This window comes from Rhincodon typus, chromosome 34 (assembly GCF_021869965.1).
Source record: "Rhincodon typus isolate 14 chromosome 34, sRhiTyp1.1, whole genome shotgun sequence".
Taxonomy (NCBI): domain Eukaryota; kingdom Metazoa; phylum Chordata; class Chondrichthyes; order Orectolobiformes; family Rhincodontidae; genus Rhincodon; species Rhincodon typus.
The window spans coordinates 22,960,547-22,972,398 of record NC_063365.1 but is presented as its reverse complement, the minus strand read 5'-3'; positions in this window follow the sequence as shown (position 1 = coordinate 22,972,398).

The following is an 11,852-nucleotide window of genomic DNA, read 5'->3' as shown; positions in this document are numbered from 1 at the left end:
GTATTCTCGGTAGCTGTGGGAGTCGGTGGGCTTGAAATGGATATCGGTTTCTAGGTGGTTGTCCGAGATGGAGACAGAGAGGTCCAGAAAGGTGAGAGAGGTGTTAGAGATGGTCCAGGTGAACTTAAGGTTGGGGTGGAAGGTGTTGGTGAAGTGGATGAACTGTTCGAGCTCCTCGTGGGAGCACGAGGCGGCGCCGATACAGTCATCAATGTAACGGAGGAAGAGGTGGGGTTTAGGGCCAGTGTAGGTACGGAAGAGGGATTGTTCCACGTAACCTACAAAGAGGCAGGCATAGCTTGGGCCCATGCGGGTACCCATGGCTACCCCCTTTGTCTGTAGGAAGTGGGAGGAATTGAAAGAGAAGTTGTTGAGGGTGAGGATGAGTTCGGCTAAGCGGATGAGGGTGTCAGTGGAGGGGGACTGGTTGGGCCTGTGGGACAGGAGGAAGCGGAGGGCCTTTAGGCCATCTGTATGGGGAATGCAGGTGTATAGGGACTGGACGTCCATGGTAAAGATGAGGTGTTGGGGACCGGGGAATTGGAAGTTCTGGAGGAGGTGGAGGGCATGGGTGGTGTCACGGACGTAGGTAGGGAGTTCCTGGACCAAGGGGGAGCCTCATCCTGCCCCCTTGACCTGTCCATCCTCCCTGGACTGACCTATCTCCTCCCTACCTCCCCACCTGCACTCACCTTTACTGGTTCCATCCCCGCCTCTTTGACCTGTCTGTTTCCTCTCCACCTATCTTCTCCTCTATCCATCTTCTATCTGCCTCCCCCTCTCTCCCTATTTATTTCAGAACGTCCTTCCCCTCTCCCATTTCTGATGAAGGATCTAGGCCCGAAACGTCAGCCTTCCTGCTCCTATGATGCTGCTTGGCCTGCTCTGTTCATCTAGCTCTACACCTTGTTATCTCCGAAGAAGATTGAGTGAAGTCCTGACCAAAAATTGTCCAGCAATCAACATCAGGGGATATGTGTGATCTGCTCATTGTTACATTGTTACATTGTTTGTGGGATCCTTCTGTGCTTTCATTGGTTGTAAAGCACTTTACTTTGTAAAATGGAGGCTTGCGAAAGGAGCTATATAATTACAAAGCTTTTTTCTCTTTTAAACAGAAGTGACAGTGTCCTTGTTCCAGCTGTGATTGACAGTTCACTAGTTTATTAAAAGGATTCCAGAGATGGAGTGGTTTAAAACTCCGCCACAACTGAGTCCCAAATCTTAATTCAGGCCACATAGCATCCTCTCTAAGGACTGAAGTATCCTATTATCAAAATGAGGTCAGCAAGTATCAATGTGCACAAACCTCTCATGGGATCTGAGTTCACTGCACGAAAAAAATGTCCTCAATTTCAGTACAACTGAAGCTGATTAGCAGTCCCTCTCTGGGAAAGATTGCAAGCTGTGAGAAAACCATCAGGAAAATATTGGAATCCTGGGCATTCCTCTTCGCTCCAGGTTGGGCATTGTGCCAGGGTCATTGGGGGTGGGTGGGGGAGCAGGGTGTTCAGCGTTTTTTTTTTATTCATTCACGGGATGAGGGCATCGCTGGCCAGGCAGCATTTATTGCCCATCCCTAATAGCCCAGAGGGCAGTTAAGAGTCAACCACACTGCTGTGGATCTGGAGTCACATGTAGGCCAAACCAGGTAAGGCTGGCAGTTTCCTTCCCTAAAGGACATAAGTGAACCAGATGGGTTTTTCCAACAATCAGCAATGGATTCACAGTCATCATTGGACTCTTAATTCCAGGTATTTTACTGAATTGAAATTCTACCATCTGCTGTGCAGGGATTTGAACCTGGGTCCCTAGAACATTATCTGGGTCTCTGGATTAACAGTCCAGCGATAATACCACTCGGCCATCACTTCCCTGTGGAACCTGATCTACCATACACCCAAATTGTTCAATAAATGTATGTATGAATCAGGAGGAGGCCATTCAGCTCCTTGAATCTGGTCTCAATGAGACCATGGCTGGTAGGATTGTAACCTCATAGCTGCATTGAAATGCTTTCTCTACACACAGTTTGGAACAAATACCCATCACTCCAGCATCAAATTCCTGAACTCGGCAGGGAATTGTAACCTTAACAAATCCTCCATGTTGCCATGAGAAAAGGTACTCGAGTGACATGAGGCATTGAGGAAAGCAGAACAGTCTGCAACTGCTTCATGTCTGCAGTGATGCCCAAAGCTGCCAGTTCATGTGTGTAGTGACCCTTGGGGAGGTGATAGTACAGTGATACTGTCATTGGGCTTGCAATCCAGAACCCCAGGTTAATGTTCTGGGGACAAGGTGTTTGAATCCCACCAAGGCAGTTGGTGATATTGGAATTCAATAAAAAAAAAACCTGGAATTAAAAAAAAACACGAGTCTCATGGTGAGCATGTAATCGCTGAAGATTTTTGTAAAAACCCATCTGGTTCGCTAATGTCCTTTAGGGAAGGAAACTGTTATCCGTACCTGGTCTGGCCTACATGTGACTCCAGGCCCACAGCAATGTGGTTGACTCTTAACAATTAGGCTAATGGGTGACAAATCCAGATAGCTATACCCATATCCGTGAGCAAATTTAAGAAAAAGATCCCTTGATAGGATGCCTGTTTGTCACAGGCTTTGCCCATGCCTTGGTCCCTGATGGAGGAGAATGGTTTAAATAACTGAAAGAAACCTTAACCCATCCTGAGCGTATGTGGGAAGATGCTGCTCAAAGTTTCAGGTCAACAACATCTTGTTGGAGATGGGTGTGAATTAGCCACAACAACTGGACTGCTAGAAAAGGGAGTAATATCCAGGGAAGGAGAGACAACAAGGTGCAGAGCTGGATGAACACAGCAGGCTAAGCAGCATCATAGGAGCAGAAAGGCTGACGTCTCGGGCCTAGATCCTTCATCAGGGAAATGTGTTTCTCCCAGCGCTGGTGAAGATTTGACGAGGACACCAGGAGAACTCCCTATTTAACAACACCATTTTTTTTCTAATAATGGAAGCAGCCCACTGAGTCTACACCATCCCTGCAAACAACATCCCTCCCAGATCCACTGCACTACCCTATCCCTCTAACCCTGCATTACCTATTACTAATCCACCTAGCCTGCACATCCCTGAACATTATGAGCAATTGAGCATGGCCAATCCACCTAACCCGCACATCTTTGGACTGTGCAAGGAAACTGGAGCACCCGGAGGAAATCCACACAGACACGGGGAGAATGTGCAAACTTCACACAGACAGTTGCCTGAGGCTGGAATCAAATCCAGGTCCCTGCTGCTAATCACAGAACCACTGAGCTATCATGCCGCCCTGGAGAGGGGTTAAATTCACCCAAGGCCCTGGTTTAATAAAAGGGCCCTATCTCATTGTTTTAATGGTATTTCCTGTCTGCATTATGTGTATTGAAACCTGCAGTGGGCTGTGAACTGCAATAAATAAGGAACTATTTTGAATGGTTAGGATTTGTGCTGAGAGATGAAGCTAAGGTCTGTGAATCATGAACACACACCAGAGATGATTGACCTACATTTTAAATTAATCAGCCTTTTCTTAGATGTTCTGCTTTCTTAACACTTTCTTTTTTTTATATTGTAGTGATTTAAATAATGCAAAAGGACAAAAAATAGTACAAATCCCTCCTGCCCACACTGCGCTAAATCCTCTCAGCAGCCTCCTTGTACTCTGCTTTATCTCACAACCGTCAGCATTTCCTTCTATTTCTCTCTCTCATGTGTTTATTCAGCTCCCACTTAAATGCATCTGTACATTTCATTCCAAACCCTCCTCGTGGTGGCAAGTTCCACATTCTCACCAGTCTCTGGGCAAAGAAGTTTATTTTGAGGGTTTATTTGTGACTGCGTTATATTTCTGGCAGCTGACTTTGAACAACCCCCACTGCAGGAACGCTCTACATCTTCCTCATTAAATCCCTTCATCATCTCAAAGACCGTTATAAAGAGAGCAGGGAACAATATGATGCAAACAATGACATTACTTCTATGGCTCTGTTTATCTTTACATTGCAAAATGGTTGTCTTTTGAAATCCTGTATATGCACCTATATCAGAATAAACAAATGGGGATTTAATCTGTTTTGTATCAACTGTTAAACAAGAAATGGTTTTGATATCACATTGTGAGATATGAATGTTGCAATTTACATTGACTGTCCTTAATCCATTTTTGATCGGAAATATCATTAACTGACTGGAAACTGTGCATTTGGCAGCAATCACCACCGTATTTGTTTCTGCAGCTTTCTCTAACATTCTCCAGTGCAGACTTGCACTGTACAGGACAGGCAAATGTCAAGCAAGCATTTAAGGTAATCGTCAGAGTGATTGGCTGAACAAGATTGTAAGGAGAATAAAAGGGGCAAGATTGTGCTGACAGGCAGTGCTTGAAGCTAAACTAATTTTAAATCAAGCAAGCTGGTAATTTTACACTGGCAAAGGAACTGAGGCAGAGATGAAGAGAATATTATTCGGCAGTGAGCTGTGATCTGGAGCGTGTTGCCTGAAATGGCAGTGGAAGCAGCTTCAACAGGAACTTGCAAGAGAGATATGGAAAGAAAATGTTGGTAAGTGGGTGGGGGAAGAGCAGAGATAATGGGACTAACTGGGGAGCTCATTCAAAGAGCTAGTACAAGAATGATGGCCTGAATGTCCCCCTCATATTCTGTGAATGTATGATATTGCCCATCGACCAACGGGGGCAGAAGTGACTGAATAAATATTAACCTTTTTCCCCTTCCATGAATATTTAAATTATAACCAGTGGAAGAAATATGCTTCCCTGTGTATCACTGAGTAAAGTCGAGTCAAAGGAATAACTCTTATGCTGAACACAGGAAATAACCTGACCCTCATCTCACCTTCTGAATGTCCAAAACTCTTCCAATCAGAGTTTGTCTAACTCCTTGTTAAAGGAGTAAAACAAAGAGAGCAAGACTTGCATTCCAATAGGGTCTTTGTGGCTTCACAACTCAAAGCATCTTACAGCCAATGAATTCAAAATGGAGTTCCCATCCTCATGTACACCACAGCTAATTTACCCTCAGCATACTCACACCAAGCAGCAATGTGACAATTGTCAGAGACAATCCATACTTAATGGTTATTAACCATTGGCTATTAACCATCACCAGGTAGAACTGAAATAAAAACAAAATACTGCAGGTGCTGGAAATCTTATATAAAAACAAGAAATGCTGGAGAAACTCATAGCATCAGTAAGAAAGAAACAGAATTAACATTTTGAGTTCGATATGACTCTTCTTCAGAGCTTCAGTGGAGTCCTGAGGAGTTGCTGTTTTGCTGGAGGTGATGGCAAGTGGAGGAGATGCTAAACTGAAGCTCCCTCCTCTCCTCAGTTCTGGCGATGTTTGTACTCAAAGTGCTAACTCTCTCCACAGATGCCGCCAGACCTGCTGAGTTTCTTCAGGTGTTTTCACACCAGGAAAGAGTCGTTAGTTCTTCTTTGAAATACTGCCGTGGGATCTTTTACATCTGCCTGAGAAACTGGAGGAAGCCTCAATTTAGCATGTCCTCCATTTGGCGTCACCTCCAATGTAACAGCAATTCCTCAGGCAGCAGGGAAAGGGCCAGGTGAGATGTTGTGCTCTGGTCTCGGATTGGGAGGGGGTGGGATTGGAATCTTCTGATGTAAATCAAGAGTGTTAGCCACTGAGATCGATAGCTTTAACATTACACTGCTTGGATGGTTCAATTTATTTGCTTGACACCACTTTAAGCTGCAGTCTCAGTCCCTGGGGAGAGACCAGTTTACTCAGTGGACATGGCCTCTCACCAACTCCCTCTGGCTTGTTCTTTGATTTGCTCAGAGTTGGCAAAAATACTGGCAAGCTCCTCTCTGTCTCTGTCTGGAGAATGAAGCCAGACCCAGCTCAAACTGCTGCTGATTGAGTGGTGTATCTGGAGATCTGCTGATAGGGGACCTGGAGACATTCAGAGCTTGCATTTCTCTATGCTGGAGGTAGTCAGTAAGGCTAGCAGCAACAATGTGACAAGATTTTCTACATGAATCAATCAGTATCACCCATCAGAGATTGTCTGCAATTTCTGAATCTTGCTGGAAAGTCCAGCATGTTGTTCTTGGCACCTGGATGTTGATTCTGTCATGGGCATCTTTTGCCAACTTTCACAGATGCAAAGGTTTAGAGTGGTGTGAGTCATATTGGATTTTTCCTTCAAAGAGATGTTTCTTCTGTTGATTTAGCTTAGCTTGAGGACTGGTGGAAAGCAGCATCTGGTGATTTATTGCCCTTATGTAAGGGTGAGGCGAAGTTTGGCCGACAGAGAAAGACACTACTTTTTGTTTGGAAATGTGCAGTTCATGCGTCTGAATCCTATTTTCTTCAGTTAAGGAATAGAAGATTGAAGGTAACAGAATCACAGAAGTGGGCTAATTGGCTCATCAAGCCTGCACCAGCTCTGTAAAAGAGCAGCATTAGCTCCTGCTGATCTGTTGTACCATTGCACATTATTTCTATCCAAATAAACGTCCATTGCTCTTTTGAAATGCCTCAATTGAACCTGACTTCACCACATTTCCAGACAGTACATTCCAGACCCGAACTACCTGTTGAGTGAAGACGTTTTCCTCACTTCCCCCTTGCTTCTTTTGTGGATCACTTAAAAGCTATGCCCCATTGTTCTTGTTTATTCTATGAGTGGGAACAGTTTCTTCCTTTCTATTTGATCCAGCCCACTCATAGTTTTGATGACATCCATTTCAGCCTTTTTCTCTTCAAGAAGAACAGTCCTAATTTCTTCAATCTATCCTCATTAATGTTTCCTCATCCCTGAAACCATTCTTGTAAACTGCTCCTGCACTCTCTCTCCAATGTGTTCATATCTTTGCTATAAAGTGCCACCCAGAACTGTGGCATAGTGCTCCAGCTGAGGCCTTATACAACTGCAGTAACACTTCCTCACTCTTGTACCACTCGCCTCTAATAATAAAGCTGAGGATATTGTATTTTTAACTTACTGCTCTGTCTCGCTGTCCTGCCACTTTCAACGATCTGTGCACAAATATACTCAGGTCTGTCTGACCATGTGCTCTTCTATAGAATTGTACCCCCAACCTATATAGTTTTTCAACCTCCTTTGTACCAACAGATCTCTGCATTGAAACTCATCAGCCATATATCTGCCCAATCCACCAACACATCTCGTCCTATGAAGGTTATCTCCCAGGATACCTCCTTAAACATAACAAGCTTTGGAACTGACTTGTTTTAACTGTGGTTCAATGCTGACTTGGAGACATGGATTCAAGACTCCAGAAACTTGAGCACAGAATCTAGACTGACACTTCAGTGCAGTACTGAGTGAATGCCACGCTGTTGGAGCAACGGTCAGGAGAAAGGGCTCAGGCAAAGGGTCAGACATGAAAGCTCTCCCACACACGGAATCTGATTTCTCGGTCAAACGTTGTTCTCTTACACATACTCTGACCATGAAGTGAGAAAGCCATCCAACAACCTGCTAATTTAGGTTGGCTGTGACTGTGTTCTTTGACCAGTGGACCTCTCCAATCTTTGAGAGAACACTTGTGTAATAGACATGGACAACCCATCTCTGAAAGATCAGGTAGGGGGTTGTGGTGCCTTGACTGAATTTGCAGAGGCTGTGAGCTTTGCTGCCTGGCTTCACAGCTTAAAGATGTCCTCATCGCTATTCTGAGAAACTGGTCAAAACTATTTCCATTGGGAAAAACAAACTCCTTATTTTCCTTTCGGAGCAGTTTCCTGGAAACTGCTGTGAGAGTTTTATTTTAAGCAGAATGTTTTTCTTAATCCTCTGCAGATGGTGTGATTGGTGCTTCGCTACAATCAGAATGAAAAGCAATTCATGTTATTCCATTGTAAATAAAGTTAGATAGTATCTAAAGCTCAGAATAAAACGCCATTCAGTTCAACAGTTTCACTGAGCCACCTGCCCTTTTTCACCTCTCAATATGTCCTATATTTTCTCCTCTGTTTATCATTGGTTAACCAACTTAAAATTCTCATCCCTATGCGCAAACACCTGCGTGGCTTTTTCCCTTCCTTTCTCTGTTATCTCCTTCACTCTGACCACCCTCCGAGATCTCTAGATTCCTCCAATTCTGGCCTTGCTGCCACCTCGGTCTTCTTCATTGTCTGTCCCTTGTTACCCTTGAACTGAATAGCTTGTTCAACCAATTCAGAGAGCAATATCCACATTGCTGTAGGTTTGGAGTCACATGTAAGACAGACCAGGTAAGGACGGCAGCTTTTGTAGTCCGGTGATACCACAACCATGTCACCACCTCCTTCTTTCGACCAAGATAATGTGTCCTAATGTTTCCTTTTGTAAGCAAGTGTCAAATATTACTTGAAAATATTTATATGAATTACCTTTGGATGTTTAGGTTCTTTGTGTTAAAGGTGTTGAAGGTGCTTTATAACTATAAATTATTGTTTTGTCTAGCTTCCTCTTAAATGCATCTATACTTTACCCCACAATCACTCTTTGTGATTGCGAGTTCCCTATTCTCATCTCTCTTTGGATGAAGAAGATTCTCCTGAATTCCTGTTGCATTTGTCAATGATTGTTTTAATTACTGGCCCTTAGTTCTGATCTCACTCTTGAATGGAAACATCCTGTCTACTTCTACACTTTCAAACTTTTCCAATAATTTGGAAACAGGGTACTTCTTAGTTTACTCCTTTCTAGGGAAAGACCACCCAATTTGTCGATATTCTCAGAACCTCTTAGTTCTGGTATCATTTAGGAAGTCTTTTCTCCAGTGACTCCTGATTCAACTGAGACTGGAGGAGTGCGCTGTCACTCTAATCTCACTCATCTATGGGTCATAATGTAAAATAAAATACTCTTACAGTTACCAAGTTGAGCAATGGACAAACTTCTTTATATCAGATTTTGAACAACACGATCTAAATAAATAGGTTTCTTAACTAACACAATTATTGACTTATTATCAAAACAAAACTTATTCATTAAAGATGCAATAACTGGTTACAATACACAATCAGTAATATACAAAGACAAGTGCCACTAAATATACCCCAAAGCACACATGTAAAGACATGTGCTCTTCAGGAAAAGAGATAGAAAGAACAGATTTTTCTGCAGAGATTGGCTTTCTGAAAAGGAACACTTTGGCAAAAATGATTATTCTTGAAGGCAAAAGAATAAAGTGTAGGATGATTGGAGTCTGATGCTCTGATGTTCTTGTGTGTGTGTTCAAGTCAATGATGATGTACAGTTGTCTCTGAAGACACGTAGACACAGCTTGCTCAGGAAATATAATCTTAAGATGTCCTTTCAATTGTTCCTTGAAAATAATTTTTCATCCTTAACTGATTTACAGGTTTGTTCTTCAGAAATAGGAAAGTGATCAGCTGGGCAGCTTGTTCATAGCAATCTTTCCTCTAAGTCAGCTTGTTTTTAGCAGCTTCTTAGCAACCAAACCAGATCAAACAAGAATATTTCCATCCACTTCAAGAAAACCTTAGCAGGGTCTATAGTAAAACCAGCAGTTGTCACCAGCCAAGTGATTTCTAGGAAGCTTTGTTAAAAAGAATCTCCAATGTCGACAGTGAATTTTCAATGACCTCTTTTAAGGAAATCACTTGAGGTATATTTGCAAAATGTGAAATAAATCTCTTTCTCACAATCCTTCAAAATCTAAGTCCTCCAAGCAATATTAAACATAAAGCACATTTGCAATATTCCATGCCATTTTTATTCTGGTTGTGATCTATATACAAAGCCTTTTGATGAATAAGATAAAATGTTTAGATGAGCCACTGTCAGAAATTGCAGATTGACTCTGATGGCTCAGAGATTTTGCAAAATGAATTTATTCTGTGGGAAGGAATGAAAGGGTCAGCCACAAAAATAACAACTTGCATTTATGAAATGCCTTTGACAGTAGTAAAATGTTTTTCATGGGAATCTTATCAAACAAAATTTTACAGAGCCACATAAGGAGATATTAGAAGAGATAGGTTTTACAGGTTATCTTTAAGGAGCAGGAGAGAGTTGAGAAGTAAATCTAGACCCTGGGCCAAGATAGCCTAAATCCTGGTTTCAAACGGTGAAGTGATTAAAATTAGAGATGACACAAGAGGCCTGAAGAGAAGGTATTAAAAGCTACAGAGGAGCAAGGTCACAGAGGGATTTTGAAAACATGAATGAGAGTTCCAAAATTAAGACCATAAGATATAGGAGCAGCAATTAGGCCATTCGGCCCATCGAGTCTGCTCCGCCATTCAATCATGGCTGATAAGTTCCTCAACCCCATTCTCCTGCTTTTTCCCCGTAACCCTTGATCCCCTTGATAATGGAGGCATTGCTAGACTGGGAACCTGCAGTATAGGGTCAATGATTTCCTACTGACCAGAGAATAAGATCTAATGTGAATTTTAGTCTCATCAGTCTGGTCAGCTGTTTTGTTCATGTCTGTGCTGGGTTCAAACTTGTGCCTTTCTTCAGGCAGGTTGTTACCACTAGGCTGAGCTGACACAACCAAGTAAGTTATTGAGCCATAGACAAATTGTTACATACTATTTTCCATTCTCTTTAATTAGAAACTGTTATTACTAAACTGGAGGTTGCTCGGCTGTTAATTTTTATGTAGCTGCAGTCTGCACAAATTACAGGAAAGCGTAATGTAATTATTCTGAAGTCATTTTATACAACACACTTTCACTTAATATTTTCAGTCGTCCTGTTTGAACACTGTTTAAAAGGCTGGTCGCTAAATAGCTGCAGTCACTCGTGGAATACTAACTCCATTACTACCGACTGTCTGGGCAATGTAATTTAATGTTTGTGTCTAACTACTTGCCTCTCTTGTGCCTCCATGCATCTTTCATCTGGGGAGTTGCTACTATTATTGAACCTTCAGGCTAGTCCTGGAGACCTTCCTGTGAAAGTGCCGTTAATGTATAGGGATGGTGCAGATTCTAGCGTTAAAGGTACAAAGAGTGAGAATTGCATTTTTATATTGGAGACCGCAGGGAATGAGCTCCATGTCTATTTCAACATCTGTGTTGCCCTGTGAGAATTCTGTGGTTGTGTGAAAAGAAAGGTAAAATCCTGGGCTAAGAAAAAAAACCATAGCAACTCTTGATTTTCAGTAAATGCCAGGGGGTTAGTCAGCTTAGTTAGCTCGATGGTTGCTTTGCAATGTATTGATAATGCCTAACAGCACGAGTTCAATTCCTTCACTGCTTGAGGTTACCAGGAAGGACAGTCCTTTGCGATCTCTCCCTTTACGTAAAGTGTGGTGGCTATCAGGTTAAACTCACTACGAGTTGGGTCTCCCTGTGATAAAAGAGCAGACCTGTGGTCTGGTAGGACTTTAGCTTTTGTCCAGCCACCATAAAGACTTTGGGTTTATTGAAGAATGAAACATGCCCTTCAGCAAGGAGATTTTCACAAATTCTGACTCTCAGGCTTAACTCTGATCCTACCCTAAGAACCCAAAGCAACTGAGAGTACAATAGGTTGGACATCGCCAGGCAGATATTTGGTTTTTGCTTCTCTTGGGAGAAACTTTAGGCTGAGCAGGAATTTACATCTGATTGCAATTGTAATATTTTGGAAAATATGGATATTGAAATATGCCCAGTGCTTTGCTTGCCAGATTTTAGTGATGTTGATGGGAAGCACCAAATGCAACACACATTATCAGGTGCGTGGGTCAGTAGTCCTTGTCCAAAGGTGATATAGAACCACCTTGCTGAGTGAGATCTCTGTAGAACTTTGAACTGATTTGGTGGAACTCTAATCCTGTAAGAAACAGCGAGAGGTGGATGAGGAACTTGCTTTGT